At 37.8% G+C, this 17,615-nt stretch overlaps 1 long non-coding RNA gene across 2 annotated transcripts in view; it reads right to left on the minus strand.

Annotated features, from left to right (window-relative positions):
* LOC306806031 overlaps positions 1-17,615 on the minus strand; it is a 64,746-nt gene that overhangs the window by 40,452 nt on the left and 6,679 nt on the right. Inside the window, exons 2-4 of one of the 2 annotated variants that reach the window (XR_013775366.1) lie at positions 15,075-15,204; positions 13,522-13,669; positions 12,087-12,554 (exon numbers count right to left, since the gene is read on the minus strand). This is a non-coding gene — a long non-coding RNA (uncharacterized lncRNA). Of the gene's footprint in view, positions 1-12,076; positions 12,555-13,521; positions 13,670-15,074; positions 15,205-17,615 lie in introns of those variants that run through there. The other variant, XR_013775367.1, reaches the window with a different exon arrangement.

Consider the following 17,615-nt stretch of genomic DNA (forward strand, 5'->3'; position numbering starts at 1 on the left):
ATTTTTTTTCCAGACAGAAGGCATGCAAAAGATAGATTATATTAACAGAAAGAAAGAAAAAACTTCAGTGAGACCAAGGCAACCATTAATAAAGTGCCATTAGCCCATTTACTGAGCTTTGATAGAGGAAAATACAGGAAAAAAAAGTCTTTTAAAGAAGCTGCTGCCAAAGAAACATAGAAAAGTTTAATTTTGAATGTGTGGATATTTTTTAATCTTAAGGACTTAGCTTCAAACTCAATTTATTGTATGTACAATTAAAATGTCTGCCTAAATATAAATGTGCGTTATACTGACTATCCAAAGAAAGCTACAAGCTCAGTTCTTGTGGTGTAACCTAACATATCAAGAAAGGCCAAAATTATTTGTTCTTCAGTGGATCTTTGTCTTTAGTGAATATGTAGTCAGCATCAGGAAGCTGGATTTATCACAGTCCAAAAATTAGGTCCTGGCAATCTGCTCAGTAAAATTTAATTTAGATTTAATTAGTGATGCACTGCAGTGAAGATACATGGCTTCAAGAAGCTGCTGTTCAAACTGGAGGGGCAAAAGTTGGCTTTGTTTAATTGGAACTCCCACTGACAGGGACCCACAAAGATTTGCCTTTCAGGGCAGGTGGCTGTAGCCAGCACAGGCTCAAACCAGTTCCTGGGGCAGGTGAGTGCTCCTAGCAGCAAAGTGACACAAATTTGCATTATCAGCAGCCATTCTGAGTAGCCTGTCCTCCTCATCTTGTGTCTAAATTTGGTTTGTTACCTAATACACTCACTTTTCATATTGATTTGTCATAATTATCTTCAAACATCTGAGGACAGAATCTGATTAATCTCTTTCACCACTAGATCTTTTATTTTTGTTTTATAATAACTAGTTGTCATTTATTATGACTAAATAAAACTTGCAGTGACTAATATGGTAGTTCCTTAAAAATATCAGTTTTTAAAAACTATCTGTGTATTTACCCATTGTCAGAAAAAAAACTTAAATTCTTATAATCACTCAAAAGTCCAGGAGAAAGAAAACCTATCAACAAGCTTAAAAGTTACCTTAATGGTCTCAAACTGCTTTCAGAATATTTTAACTTTAATTAGTATTTTTGAAAACAGAGATGTTCAGCATGGTATAATTTTCTTCTCAGCTGAAAAAAGCAAAGTTAGGAATTGATTTTTGCCCTACACATTGACACAGCTCTGTCTGGTGGCCTGAGGATCCTGGAATGACTGAGGAGCATCTCTAAGGCCAGTACTTTTTTCCTGTAAGACAATGATGCTAGAGGTTTGCTCTTGCAATATTGTTATTTGCAGTGGTGAAGAAGAATTAGGATATCTGTAGGTTGCTGGTCAGAAGCTCATTTCTCAATTGCAATGATAACCTTTTCCATTACTTTTAAGAGCTTTGCTACAGATGATTAGCATATGGTACTGGCTAAGGAGATGAGACTTTAATGAGATATAGAGCATCCCAACAAAATGCATGTTAAATTGCAATGACACACTTCTTTTGGGAGCATGTGATGTTGAGAAATTAAATTCCTGACAAGACAATGCAAACAAGTGCACTTCAGCAAGGCTGTAGTCACCCAGCTTGTCCTCAGGTTGGTCCAGGAGACAGGGCAAGTGGGAGATTGCTGAGAGGGAAGAGGGAGGGATTGGTTTCTTTCTTTCTTCTGCTGTACAATTTTGTAAAACAATTTCATCCTTTTCCTCCAATTTTGCACAAGAATGTTATGAGGCACAGTATTACTTACTTGAAGTTGTAAGCACAACTGGTGTTGCAAAAGGATCTTCCAAAAGATGCTGCATCTGTCTTAGACATACAGATTTTCAAGCAGCTAAACAATAAAAACAAACAGTAGACAGTGAGTGATATATGACTTGCTGCAACCTGGAGCCATGCACACTATTTAATTAGCAGGACTGAAAATTCTCCATCTGGGAATACAAAACACAGTCTTCTCTTCAGCTCAAGCAGTGGCTGTTGAACCTGCAGAAGGAAACAGATACAAGCACCCCTGAGTATCTCTGGCACTTTGACTTTCATGCCTGGACTCCCAAATCACCCATTTTTTTGTAAGGAAGAGTGAAAGTAATAGCACTAATAATATTGTTGTGAGTAGCTCACAAGGTTTGGAAGGGTTTGGTAACATCATTACTCTGTCTTGGGAGAGATTAAAGAAATTAAATGTGAGATTCCTAGCCAAGGAATACAGATCCAACAGACATAACCTGGGCTGGCATCCTTTGATGGGTAAAATGAAGCTATAAGTGTTCCATTAAGATTGTTCCTCTTGGGTCTCTCTAACCTTCTGTGAGCTTCCTCTTGCCCTCCCTCAAATGCAGAGAAATACATGTTAGAAAAGTAAAGCATGTAAACATCTTGTTTTTCCTACCATGCCTTGTTAAAACAGCCAGTTAATTAAAAATTGTAGCTTTCATCCACTCAGCCTAAGTCTCATGGTGCAAATGCATTTTTTGAAAAAAAAAAAAAAAAACATTTTATCTCTTTATGTAGAGTTTATTCACCTTCATGTTTGTTCATATTCATGTTAGTTTCACCTTGATAGAATTTGGAAAGCAAAAGGTAAGGAAAACTTCCAGTCCAAGTTATTGAGAAAATGCATTTGTCATGTTCAAGAATTTTCTAGGAAATACCCCAAGATTCGAACCAGAAACAATCTCAAAAATATTCAATCATTTGTGATTTTAAGGAAATCCAGATCTCTTTGTGAACTTCATGGGTGGTTTTTTTTTATCTGTTATAGAACTTAAACTAAAATCTAATTCTGAATGCAAGCTTGATATGAACCAGAGAGAATCACTACAATTTGGGGGTAAAAAAATCAAATTCTGAAGAACAGCCATAACATCATCCATAACATACCTCTATGATATGTGACCAGCAGATGAGTGCAGATGTTCTTAAGATATCTTTAAAGTGGATTACTCTGGCAATTGAGCTAGTTCTGGTTATCACAGCAGATGCCAAAGTGAGTTTTGCACCATGCTGATCTTCAGGATGCCTTCAGCAGTCAGACAGCTTCCCTCTGTCCCATGGTGGCTGTGCCCACACATTTGTGCTCTGTGCTGTGTCTTTTGCTAGTGATGTACTCTGTTAGCTGCTTCTTGAAAAACAGGAATCTCTGCCTTCATGCTACCAGCCAGAAAAACTTTCTTGTGCTTGGCAGAGCAAAAGGACAATGATAATATCTTCTCACAGTAGTGATGGAGCAAAAGGGAAGATCAGTTTATGTGTGAGTGGAGGATTTTCAGGGTATGGTTTGGTTGGTATGATTCTGCTGAGTTCTGCAGGCTGGATTAACACATGATGGGCATCCTGGGCTGTGCACTGAGTGTCTGAGTGTACTGAGCTGTCTGAGCACACTTTCCCTGCCAGGGCTCCACCCTGGCTGTGCTGCCATGGGAAGGCCATGTAGGAAGCAGGACAGGATTGAGATTATTCCCATCCCAGCTGATGTTATCTCCTCATGGAGTGGTGATGCCCAGAGAACACCCTTGCTATTTCCTGTGTGTAATTTGCTTTTAGAACTCCTTTGGACTTGTGGTGCCTACAGTTTGTGCATTGGCTTTTGGCAGGGAGCTGTTAGGATCAATAAAGATTTGTGGAGACTTGCTGCTTCTATGGCAGCTACTTTCTACAAAATATTATTTTCCATCTTAGGAAAAAATAAAAAATAAAAAAGTGTCTTTGAAATCGTTCAGAAACCAAGGATCTGAGCAGAAGCCTGTGTGGAACTGACAGTGTGGGAAGATGATTGGAGAGGGAGATGAAATATCCAGCTCGGCAATTTTATTCGAACTTGCTCCCTTGTACTCCCTATTCACACTTCTCCCTGCTGGCACACCCTTATTTATCTCTTACCTTGAGCCAAAGATATTGTGCTATTCTCAGAGAAATTTTCCAAAGGAGCTGCAGCGTTTCCCTGAGATGATGGATCCTGGTAAAAAGATTCCTTTGTTCACTGGGTTATGCACAAAGCATCATCTGTTTCATCCTAATAGGTTTTTCTTCTAGGTAAATGTCTTTTAACAATGAGAATTAGAAACAAATTATCTTCAGCTATTCAGACCTTGCAAGGAAAGCACAAGGACTGTCAGCCTTGTGCCTTTGCTTTTTTTCTTGTTTGAAAAGCAGGCTACATGACAAATGCTGCACTGTGCCCTCTGCTCCCAAGTACAAACTGGTAATTTTGTATATATGTTATATATATATATTTAAAATACTTTAATCTGCATAATATATATACGTATATTTTGTTTGTAAAAGTTCCAGTGATATCAATACAGTAAAATATATGGTAACAGGCTTTTTCAGTCCATTCAAGCCATTGCATTGCATGAAAAGAAAGATTGTATATCTGGGTGATTTTTTTTTCTTTTCCACAGTGAACAGCAGCTGTTCAATTATTTTCTCACTGTCTTTTTTGGAGCTGTTTTCATCCTCACAGGTTTTTGCAGGATGGGGATTGTGCATCTGTACTATGGGAACATGATTGTTCATGAGTGTGGTTCTTGGACAGCTATGTGCTCAGAAATTAATTTTGCTTTTTATTACAGGAAAGGACAAAGAAGAACAAAACTTCAGGAAAGAGTTTCCCTCATTAAATATTTACCATTTCAGCTCCAGATTCAGGAAAGGTAAGCTCTGAGTCATTACTTTTTTATTTTTAGTATCCAATCTACTTGGAAATGACTGGAACACAATAACCTTCAAATCCCTTAAGAAGTTGAGAGTTACATGAAATCATTTATCTGAAAAGCACCAGGAGATAATGGAGGGTGTGTTGGGTTGGCCAGGCTCTGATAGCAGGGAGGGCTGCAGGGGTGGCTGCTGTGAGAAGCTGCTGGAAGTTGCTCCGTGTCCCACAGTGCCAATTCCAGGTGGCTCCAGGATGGACCCACCACTGACCAAGGCTGAGCCAACCAGTGATAGTGTTTGTGCCTTGGGGATATTCAAGAATGCTGAAAAAATGTGTGCAGTGACAGTCAGTGACAGCCAGAGAGGAGAGTGAGGAGGAGCAGCCCTGCAGACACCAGGGTCAGTGCAGAAGAAGGGCAGGAGGTGCTCCAGGAGCTGGGGGTGAGATCCCCCTGCAGCCCAGGGAGGATCCACTCTGGAGCAGGAGGATGCCTGGAGGAAGCTGTAAACTCCATGGGCAGCCTGCACTGGAGCAGTGACCCTGTGGAGAGAGGAGCCTGTGCTGGGGATGGTTTTCTGGCAGGACTTGTGGCCCCACAGGAGCCCCATGTTGGGGTAGCCTGTTCCTGAAGGAGTGTAGCCCAAGGGAAGGACTCACACTGGAGAAGCTCTGGAGCACTGTCTCCCATGAAAGGGACCCCATGCTGGAACAGGGAGAGTGTGAGGATTCCTCCCCCTGAGGAGGAAGGTGTGGCAGAGATGTGATAACATTATTTCAGGCTCCATTCCCTGTCCCCCTGCACTGCTGGAGGGGAGGAGGTTGAGAAAATTGGGAGTGAAGGTGAGCCTGGAAATAAGGAAGGGGGAAACATGCTTTAAGATTTATGTTTTGTTTCTCATGATCCTACTCTGGTTTGATTGACAATAGATCAAACCAATTTCCCCAAATAGAGTCTTTTTTGCCCAGGGCAGTAATCAATTTCTCCCTGTCCTTATCCTAATCCATGAATCTTTAGTTATATCTTCTTTCCCCTGTCCAGGTGAGGAGGGGAGTGATAGAGTGGCTTTAGTGTGAGAGTGTCCTGGCATCCAGGCATGGTAAACCAACAGGAGCTGTTGGGTGGGAAATGGAAGGCACCTTATTCCTGCACATACCCATTTGCTGACTCCACTTTTCCCATGTTTAAAATTAGAACTCTGGAGAGAAGAGTATGAATTGATTTTGTGGAATTGTTTTGTGTTATGTTAATTTGAAATGATCAGCTAGCACAGCAGTAATGATCACAGAGGATTGTTCTTTTGAAACAAAGATAACATATCATTGATCTGATGCTTCAAAATTCATCAGAGACTTTTAAGGCCACAAGGGAGTGTTTTGATCAGCCAGGCCTGACTTCTCACACATGAGAAGCAAAGAGAATTTCACTAACAATTCCTGCACAAGTTGTGCTTCTGGACAAACACAATACTTTTGTTTGCAGAGGCTCCTTAAAGTGAAAATAAGCTTTCTGCCTTAGACTTTATGTTCACTAGATAATTTTAACTTCTGTTCAAAGCACGGCTGAATAATTAATTTCATTTTATCTCTGACTTGAGGTATTTATTAAAATCATGAATGGACTTGTGGAAGTGAATGAAATACACAAGTTATCTGTGAACCTGGGAGTAGGAAAATGAGCCAAAAAACATAATAAAATGCCTAAGTATCATCAATCCACTGGAGATGTAAAAAAACAAGCCACAGAAATAAATGCTAAGAAAGAAAAAATGGCTAAAGCTGTAATCCAGTCAAACAGTAAAGTGTGTCTGTGACTCTGAATAATGTGAGAAATTTCACCAAAGGCAATGAGAGTGTTACTAGTTTCAGAAGACATAGGCATGCCTCTAAGGGCTTTAGATTGAATTTGAAGTGCCTAGTCAAAATCGTTAATTTCTTTTAGAAAGGAGGTAGAACAGAGTTTATGAGCAAAATAAATTACAAAACAGAAAGAACTATAAGAAAAACCTCTTTTCCAACAGTGATGTTCGTGGTCAACCTCAAATGAGGTTCCCACTGTGCAGTGTAATGCACTTCAGGAAGCACTAGGTGCTACTGGCTCTGCAGAACATTCAGGATGAAGAGAATGCCCCATTTTCAAGAAAACATTCTCTTCTGTTATTTTAGTGTTTGCCATATTGTTTCCTCTATTTACAGTCTTGATTGTATTTCCAGTTACACTGCTTTTCTCCAGTGTAGATGCCTTTGGTTTGCATTTCTCAGCACCCAGAGCCATCCTTGAAGAAAACAGGGCAGCAGCCCTGCAGGTGAGATGTGATTTCTTTTCAAAGACTGAAGTGCTTTATTTTTGAAGGAGCCAAAGTACATAATTGAACAGAGTTGCCATGATTAAAATGCAATTAAGGTTCTGAAGCCCTTGAGCATATTAAATTGTGGCATGATACAATATTTATCAGGCTTCAGAACACATAATCACATCTTTGCCCATCCAGCCATGTTTTGCTTTTTCCCTACGCAAGATTAACCCTCTATCACAGTTTGATGCAGCTAAACTTATCATTTCTCTATATGGCACCTTAATAATTCTGAGGTGGAAGAGTAAGGACTAGAATTACACAGAAGACAAGCCAATGAAGTGACAAGAAAACACCCATGCTTAAGCACTCATTTAAAAATATGCTTTTTTTTTTTTTCTGTTAGTGAATAATGGAGCTAATATAAAATTCTGGCAGGCATAAACCTATTGAATAATTCTGATAGTGCAATCTACAGGTGACTCACAAGCAATAAATTGAATGATGTTAGTTTTATGCAAGAAATAATCTTTTAAAAGTCAGAAAAAGGCATATGTATAATTCATACGGTTAATATTTGAGGTATTTTGAAGGTAAGTTCACACATTTCTTCTGTCTACATGCACATGGTTTGAAGGAAAAAAAATAAAAGGAAGAAATGCCCTTCAGTTAAAAACTTGGAAACTAGTTCAAATTCTACTTCTAAATTTGACTTTGTCATGTCTGCTTATTAAGAATATAATTCATCGCCTCGGAGTCTGCTCTCAAATAGCAGTATGTATCATAAATGCTCAACAGTTTTTAACATATCAGCTTTCAGAAATTGTCCCAGGATCAGCTTCAACAACTAGGTCAGGTGTTGGCAGATGACACCATGGGCTCTAATGGTAGCTTTGTGAATTTGTTGAGGAATTAAATTGCTGTGGTTCAAAAGATTCACGGTTATTTTGATTTTTTTTGTCACATTTAGAAGCTGATTCAAGAAGATCTTGTGACCTGTACCTAAATCACAACAGAAGTTTCTCACCCTTACACACAGACGGCTTTAATTAGCTGTTAAAAGTGCTGCTCCTGAGTTTCCCTGTTATGCACTTCTCCTTAGAAATAACTACCTGCAAGCAAAGCAGATTTTTGCATTTAGGCACTTAATAATGCTTAACAGATTTTTTGCATGTTGTGATATAACTTGTTATAGCTTCATGCAGGTAATAAGGTCTGTACTCATCAGTTAGGTATTGAACAGACATAGCCTGTCTAAACCAGACAACAGAGATCAAATCCAAAACTCCTTCCAAATTCAAAAGAAGGGGCTTTAAAACAGAGAAATTTTCCCAATATCTCAGCAGACTTAGGGCTAGAGATGCTACTGTGTTTTAGAGATATTTTAGAAGACTCAGCTTCCAGTCTTACCAGTTCAATTGCCACAATTTCTAAACAGTAGCTAAAACAGCAGTACAAAAGAGAATTGTACCTGTTGTACACAGCCTTAAAATTGAAAATTTGCTTTGTTGGAAAGGCAAAAAATCTCTTAAAATGAGATTGTAAAAGATCATACTAATTTCTATCTAATCCTGCCCCTGCTGCTTCCTCTTATCATTACTCATCTTCACATTGCCTTTTGGAAAGCAGCATGAGCCCCTTTCCCCGTTTTTTTCCCTTGCCTTCTGCCTCCACAGGCTCAGACACCATTGTGGGAGTTTCACAGGTTCTCCAGGAAGTGCTTTCCAACCCTTGTGTTAAAAGCAGGAGGCAAGCAGAAAAGTTTTCCATGGTAAAGACATATTTAGGAACCATTTTGAGCAATCAGCATGGAGCAGCTTGAGGTGGACAAAACATATGAGGGATGTGAAGAGGGTAAATGCTATTTGACTACACAGCTGAAAAATGATTAATTGTTTCTGAAAGGGGGTGGGCTTGATAATACCAATCACTTTTTTTTTTTTTTTTTTTTTTTTTTCTGTGTCTGCAATGCAGAAGTTTCTCTGTGCTAATCTTTGCACTGACATTGAAATTGATGTGTGGCCTTTAGGTAAGTCACTTAATCAATGTGTTTGCAAAATGAGGATAATAACATTTATTTGCCTACCTGAAATGGATGTAGTAAGGACAGACTGGTTAGTGCTGTGAAATTCTGTTTACTAGTAATTGCAAGTATTATTATGCTGTGGACTTAAATCCCTCCTTGACTGGTAATTGAAATAGCTGAAGAACCAGATAAAAGTCTGAAATATAAAGGTGACAGTGGTTTCAGCTAAGGTGCAGCTGGTTAACCCAGTTCTTTCTCATGAAGCTAATTAAGCTTTAGCTGAGGCAATATACATCAAAAAATTGTTTTGAACATGTACCTGCTCTTACTCAGAAATAGAATGAGAGGAAATATGGGATTCATATTTGAGTCACTGGGTAATGTGCCATTGATGATGGGTCAAGGGAGAAGCCGGGTGTAGCACAGAAAAATACATGTTGAAGCCTCTGTTCTGGGATGCAGGTGCACTCAGGTGTCCTGAGAGCAGGATGAGCAGTGTAGATAAGACAGAATTAGATGCATCATTACCATTTTCAACCCAATTAACATCCCTGCTCTTCAGGATTAAATAAGGTCTGTAACTCAGGTTTTGGTATTGCAGGCTAAAAAAAAAGTAAGTCCTAAGGGTGAGAAGAATGAATAATGCTGTAGAGCAGTATGAAGTAGATTAGGAAATGAATTACAGTAAACTGTCTTATCTGTGAGCTGGGCTTTGAGAACTGTTCTGAGGCCTCAGACTGCCCTCTTTCTCCCACAGATGTTTCTTTCAGAAAAAACATAAGATTGCTGCCTGGGGTGGCTAAAGAACCAAGTCTTCTAAAAAAATTTCTTTTTGCCATCTATACTACTAAGAATCATCCTGATAGAAACAAGTTGATGCAGTAGTTAAAATAAGCCTAGGCTAAGGTTTCTCTAACACCTAGTAAAGGAGTCATAATTTGATCCTTTCTTGTGCTGAGTGAAAGATAACCAGCAGAGTAAGTGCCTCTGACTTCACTAGAACTTGGGGGAACAACTGCTTCAGGAATATTGCACATATCTCACTTCAGCTGCTTAATATTTTCATGGTGAATTTGCTTGAAATTTATCAAGGAAGCAGAGACTCAGACTGTGATTGGCAAAGTTTTCAAGAATACATCATGAGCTATGAAAAAAAAAGTGGTGGAATAGTGAACTGAGGAATTACTTACTTTGCCTTTCTCCAGTTTACAGCCTTGCTTTCCAACTTTAAGTTTTACAATCCAAACTCAGGGCAAACCCAGCCAGGTGGCTGCATGTCCAGAGCAGCAGTGAAAAACACAGTGGTTCTTGGCAGCACTGCTTGGCACACTGTTGGCAGGATGGCTTCCTGCATGTATTGGAGGGGATAAACTTTCCCCCAAGATACAGAGGGAGAAACATTTTGCTTTCTTCTGTAAAACAGCTCTTGGAGAGATCACAAGTCCCTGCACAGTGGTGTGGTACCCAGAGAGAATTGTCACAGGGAAGGAAATCATCCTGTGTCAATAAGGCTAGAAACAGAGAGGTGCCTCTTTGGGGCTCATCAAAACCTGCTAGCTGTAGGACACTCAAAGTAGGAAGAATCTGATGTACTGAGAGCCAGACATTAAAGGAATACACTCATGAGAAGGAGATTTATATTCAGAAATAAAGAATATGGGATGCCATAGTTCCTCAGGTTCAAAGGAGGGCATCTCAGGGGAATTCTGCTACAGAAATACGTGGGCAGAGCCCTGTCACTCAGAAAGACTGCAATGAAGAGATTAGGCAGAGGCAAAGTCCAGCAACTGCTCTGATCCCATGGGAGACAATGCTACTGAATATAAAGGCATTGCTGTCTGCCAGTCAGTGAGTGCTTAGAAACATTGCTGGGAATATTGTGTCAAAATGATAAAAGAACATGCTCAGTAATTTTGGGTTTTTAGAATCATAGCCTTACAGGAAAATCACTCAAAATAGCATTTGAATAGCTATGTCCAAATGTCTAGCAGTGGCAGTGTGCTAAGTATCCACAGGTAACAGGAAGATCATGCAGGTTCAGTTGAAACAAGACACACTCAGATATGAATTCTGATCCCAGATTATCATGTTCCTATGTTCAATTCAAATTCTCTCTAAAAAGAAATAGATGCTGACATGTTTAGAACAGACATATGTATTAAAAAAACCCCAACAAACAAACTTGCTCCATTTCCCATGTTTTTACTTCATTGGACCTAGTTGTAACCAACAAGAAACTCAGTTTCCATTGATACAACAGTAAAGTATGTCAGTCTGCCAGCAAAGAGACATTGAGTGTTGTGGAAATTAATATGAGAAAAAGACATTCCATCCACCTCTAATGAGCTATTCTTAGTACCAGAAGTACTTCCCAACCCATGATAGAGAAGGAGATTTAACCTTACCCTGTCAAATTTATGAGACAGATCAGAAGTGCTACAAGAGGGGGAATTCCAAGTCATCTCAATTATGAGGCACCACATGAAGTAATTATATTTGGTTACCCTTCAGAACGATCTGTTCTTGAGGGATAACTTTCATGTACTGCTCCTCCAAACGTGGCTACACTCTGAGTGTGCTGCTTTTGATTTTTAAATAGCTCACACAGCTATAACCCCTGTGTGTTATCTCTAATGATGAATGACAGTGTTATATTTACAAGCAGATACCATGTTCTTGAAAGATTTTTTTTTTCCCTTAACTGTCCTGGTTTACAATCGAAGACAAAAGAAATTAAAGGCTTTGTTGAATCTTCTCTAACATAATGGAAAGTTAATAGAGAAGATTTTATACTTTTTATTAATAGAGATAATACACAATGTAAAAGATTTTTTTAAAATAAGGAATAAAACTAATCAAACCTCCTTCAGTAAATATGCAAAGCACTATATAACCTTAAAGGCATAAAGTACCCAATTTAAACTCAGAGAAATACTTGTTTTCATGTTTCTGAGTATTGAATAGGTTATAAATTTAATTTAATTTAGTAGAGAAATACAATAGAACCCTCTTAGTTTTTCAGCATTGAGAAAAATCTTGATATTTATGAAAAACTGAACCCTAATATAAAAATGAAATTATGAAGCAGGACAGACACCAACAGCTGAAATACTTCAGTTTATTCTAAAACTGAAAAAAACCAGGGCAAGACATTTGACTGTTTTAAGCTAAATTTGCAAAACATGTCTAGATTTATGAAAAACAGAAACAAGAGATAATAGTTTGCTTTATATTTTTTCATTAATAGCCATATCTATACTTATGGAATAGAAAGGAAATTAACCAGGAAACATATGACAGTTATTTTTCTGTTGCTGGCAGTGTTGCTTTTTGTTTTCACAGTTATGAATAATCAAGCCTTCCTTTTGCAGGGAAGGAATGGCTCCTTGTGCAACTCCTTGTAAAACCAGGGTAATATTTTGAGGACACTTGCATCTCATATTTCACAGTGCTGTCCCTTTATCAACATGCAATGACATCATGAAGAAACCATCAGACCTATCAAGCATCCATCAATATGTTGTTTCATTTTCTTCTGTGCAACTTTAAATTTCTTAGGGATGTCAATGCACATGACTTACTGTAAAACAAAGGGGAAAAAATCAAGGTTAAATCAAAAAAGAACTAGGCAAGAGAGAGGGATAAGATAAACGTGCTAGAAAATAAATCAAGAAAATAAACCTAAAGCAGAAAGTGTTACTTTGGGATATTATAAATTTAATAAAGACACTATTTATAAAAACAGAGCTAGCATGAAAATTCCTAAAACAGGAAAAGAATTATACTGAAGAAGTCAGGTGAAAAACTTTATTTTGAGCAATGTAATGCAACTCAGATACAGAGCTCTTCACAAGTCTTCATGTAAATCATATTCAGAGCTGCAAGTAACCCAGCAACTTGGATATAAACCCAAAAAAATCCTAGTATTAATCACTTTTAGTAGTGCTAGAGTGGTTTCAAACTACCAGAGCACACATTTTTGGCAAGCATAAAGAAAAGACTGGAAAAAGTCCATCCATTTAAAAATGCAAAGAATGTGTATGATATTTCATAGTGCTAAGAAAATAAGCCATAAGCAATTAATCTTGCTTTTTTCTCCCTTTTAGGGTGTCTAATACATGTCCTCATTCATCAGCCCTTTCAGATGCTAAGTATATCAGATGACTTAAGTCAGATTGATATTTACAGTGATCATCTTTTAATGTTATGAATAACTGGAAACACAATTTGATTATACAGGAGGTTATGTTCCTTGAAAATCAATGGTTCCTGAATGACAGAAAAGTAGCCACAGTTCACAGAAATTACATGGATGTACAAAAAACAATCCAGTGAACATGTGAGTCTATTTTGAAATGACAATTAATTAAAAAAAAAGGAAATAGAATACAGAAGATAAATAACTATTTGGCACTATGTAACACAAATCTCACCAAGAAAATTTTGGTGGATACAGCTAAATTATGTGCTTTTCAGTTAGACACACAAGTAGTTTAAAGTAAGAGAAGCTAAAACATCCTATGCAAAATGACCCAGTTAATACTTGCCCTTAAGTCCTGCAGAGGAAGGTTTTTGTGTTCAGAGGATGATGGTCCAGATTTAGAGGATGACTCATCTCCCTTTGTAAGTGCTCCTTGAGCATGTGTTGAATCAGATGACAACACAGGAGTTGCTGAGGAAACAGCTGCAGGAGTGCTTAGGTCAAGAAGCAACAGATAATTCATGAATTTTAAGAGTAATTCAGTATTTTAATTGTGTGCAGCTGAAATAGCACATGGAGGAAATAGAACAAATAATTCTAACAGTGTGGACAATTATCTTATGAATGAAGAAACCTCTCTGTTTGGACAAGTTAATTCTCTAACCCCATAGACAGTAAAAGAACCAGATAATAACAAGAAAAATGTCAAGAGAGGGCTCAGTGTGCTTTATGAGACTAAGCTTTAATCAGGGTAAAACATGAAAGACTTTTGAAAATATTCCTACTATACAGTGTACTGTTCTTAGTAGAGAGTACTATTATGGATACTACTTCACTATTATCAACCTGATTGACCAAGGGCAGTGAACTGTAGCACTGGTAAAAAAATGTTAAATTTATAGAAGGTTTGTATTACAAAAATATATATCTATAACAACATATAAATATAATAATGTATATAACAATCATATTCTATTGTATATAATATCTAAAATATATTATTATATATCTCTAATAAGATATATAGCAACCTATAACAATATAAATCTGTAATGATAATTTTGCCTGGAACACTGTGTTATGAGTTTCTGTGATGGCACAAAGTAAATGGCAGATGGGTTGCAGAGACTCAGAATAACTACAGGTCCATGTGTTCTCATTTATCCCACCACAGTTCTTCATATTTCAAATTCTTTGACAAAAAAAAAAAAATTGGAATAGAAGGAGACATAAAAATATTTGTAATTTTTTACCAGGACATAGCATTTTGAATACTTAAGTATTTCTACAGCATATTTATCAACAGTTGGCTAATATAAGGCTAGTGAGCAAAGAGCTGATTTGCTCATGGTCACAAAAACCATGGATATAAGGATATTCATAAGATCTGTTGGGATTTTAACATAAACTTAGTAAATACACAAAAGCAGAATAAATGAGAAGAAATATTTGGCTGAAGATTTTTTATTCTATATTGACAAACTAGTGAATTGCTGTCAGACTGTAAAGCAGGCCTTTGAACAGTAAAAACATTCATGAAGTCTTCCATTTATAGATGCTTTTCTTGAGAAGGTCAATGACAAATTTGAACTTAATGCAATGACCTCCAGTTTTATATAGCTCTGCTGACTGTACACTTCAGTAAAACTAGTGTGATTTTAAAAAATCAACCTGTCTCTAACCTGTCTCCTGGATTCTCCACTAAGGAATTACAGTTTTATACTGCTGAAGCTCCTGATTTTTGTAAAGTAAATGGTTGAGTGATAGAGGAATAAAATTGCAGAGGATGGTAGAAATCTGAGAGCCCAGGAGGAGAGATATTGCACAACATTCAAACTAGGTGGGAATAGGTAAGAGGAAAGCAGAGGTTGTAAGGTTTAAAAATAAAAGCAAACTTACCCAAAGCTGAGGAATTAGAATTCCCCAAAATAAACATCACTGTTCTTCTTGTGAAGGCCTCTTGTGATGACTTACAAAGCATCTCTTGTCTGCATCAGGAAGACTGCCAAGCTCAGGACTTAGAGGAACACTGGAAAGGTAACCAGAACATCAGAAAAGTGAGGTTTTTCTGCATTAATCAGATAAATTATACTGTTAGAATATTTACTGGGCTAACAGAAAATTCTGAGCAGTGTGTATATGGTGTAGCAAAGAAGATTTTCAGTGTTACAAGCCAGTGGAAAACATGGGCAAATCTGTTTGTGAATCCTTCTAGTTGGGCTGCTGAACAACCAAGCCTCTGAAAAAACTTTTGTAGGAGGAAGCCTATAGCCATCATAGAACACTGGGAATAAATGCAGCAGGTGTGCAGTCCTGTTTTCTGGCAATTATCTCATTTACTATGAAAAAAAGAATTTTAGGCAACCCAGGTCCTTTGGGATCACTAAGAATCCAAGGAAAGCAGAGAAACTGTAGTTACATCAATTTATGATCTGGCTGTGACTCACTCCAGCCAAACTTTGCCATGGTAAGTGGCAGGTTTTGTGAAGGATGGGGAAGCTACACAGAAAATCTCAGAGAAAGAAGAGAAAAGAGATGGCAGTCAGAGGAAGCTGATGATAGGTGGGTGCTGAATGGAATAAACAAGTCTGCTTAAACTTGCTTTAAAAGCCTCTAATCATAGTCCTGTCTCTTTCTCATTACCCAGCTGAGTACAGACTGTTTTTATTATGGCTTTACTGTAAAAGACAAAATCAGGTAGACTGATAGGGGAATCAAGGAAGAAGAAAACCAAATCCAACCTCTTACTGCACATGTCCACTCTGCTCCTAGAAATACCTGTCTTCCTCCCCTTTTGTAGAAGAAATGGCTGGGCTGAGGGAATGGCACATTCAGCAGGGACTAAGCCTTGGAGATGCAGACCATTGTAAACCAGCTGTTTCTGCAGCAGATGAGTAACACTGCACAAGCTTGAAAAAGAGACACAGAACTTTAAAGATTGCATCATCTGGGGATAGATCAGAAGCCAAAAGAAAGCAGAGATACATTAGGACCAGAAAAATCTGTCAGTCTCTGTTCAAAGGTTATGTGGTAGAGACAGGCAAGGTTTGAATTATGAGCAAGGTGTATTTTACAAGGTGTAGAGGATGTGCTGGACACATTTAGTTTTAGGGCCTGTAGAAACTGGAACATTACAGAAAGAGCAGGCAACCCATATGAGAGAAGAAGAGATCTAGGGGACATTCAATAATAGAAAGCAAGAAAAACAAAAAGTCCATCAGAGTGCATGACTCAGATGTTATCAAAACTGCTCCTTTTTTGTCAACTTTCACTCTAATATTCTTCTCTGGTAAAAGTGGCAAAAGGGAATGAAAAAATAATGAGGCAGAAAAGTAGGCCATGCACATATGCAATGGTAAGAAATAGTGTAGTAAGGAAATAGAACTAGAACAAACACACATGGAAACAACATAAGAAAACTGCAGAAGTGATCCTGGAACTAGCAGACCACTAATTGAAGACTGGCATGAAGAAAAAGGCAACTAATTGCTTATGCCCCATCATTATAGACATCAGGGTGAACTTCCCCAGTGGGGCTAGCCTGCCTTCCTGGTGGAACTATAGGACAAGTGGAAAATGAAGAGCCTGGATGCTGCCTGAGAAGATAACATAATGCAGAAAGAAACAAAAAGCTGCATATTCAAGCAGGAGAAATCAGAACTGCTGTGAGCAGGGTGACTGCTTATGTGTAAATGATACCTACTGCAGGGGCTGATGGCACAAGCATGAGGAAACCTGCACTGAGTGTCTGCTTAAGGTAAAATCAGATTGGGAACCAATATTAACCTTTTTTTGACTAGGATTAGGTAATGGAATACAGCATCCAGGGAGAATTTTGAGAGAGAAACAGAGGGCTCAGAGAAATCAGAAAGGAAGGATGTTTGAGGAAAACTGACTGAGCCGCTAGCACTTTAACTATTCTAATGCAACTGGGACTGCATTAACTTGGACAACCAAAATTTACCAATATAATACATGATTGTAATCAATCTGTTTCCGGCCAATATTGCTATTTGGATTAAAATAGAAATATTTAGCTGTTTGTTGCAAAAAAACCTGTTATCTAAAAAAGTTATCTAATAATATGAAGTAAATTTTCATACTAAGTAGCAATGACGTAGTTGTTTTACTAGTATGTATTTCAACATAAAATATTCAGGAAACAGAAATGCAGCAAATAATCCCGTATATCCTCAAAAACTCATACTGAAGGAGGTGCTGGGTGCCTGGGTAACTGAGATAACTATTAATTATATTTGCTCCTTTTACTTCCCACATATAACACAGTTTAATGTACTGTACTTCCAAATGTACTCATACTGGAAGCTGTGTATCACTTAGTTTGCTTTACTGAATATTTTTTTTAAGGTGCATACATATAGAAAAAGTGAAAGTCATACCACTTTTCTTTTAACTGAAATGCCATGTCTGATTTTGAAA

The sequence above is a fragment of the Erithacus rubecula genome (assembly GCF_903797595.1).
Source record: "Erithacus rubecula genome assembly, chromosome: 1".
NCBI lineage: Eukaryota > Metazoa > Chordata > Aves > Passeriformes > Muscicapidae > Erithacus > Erithacus rubecula.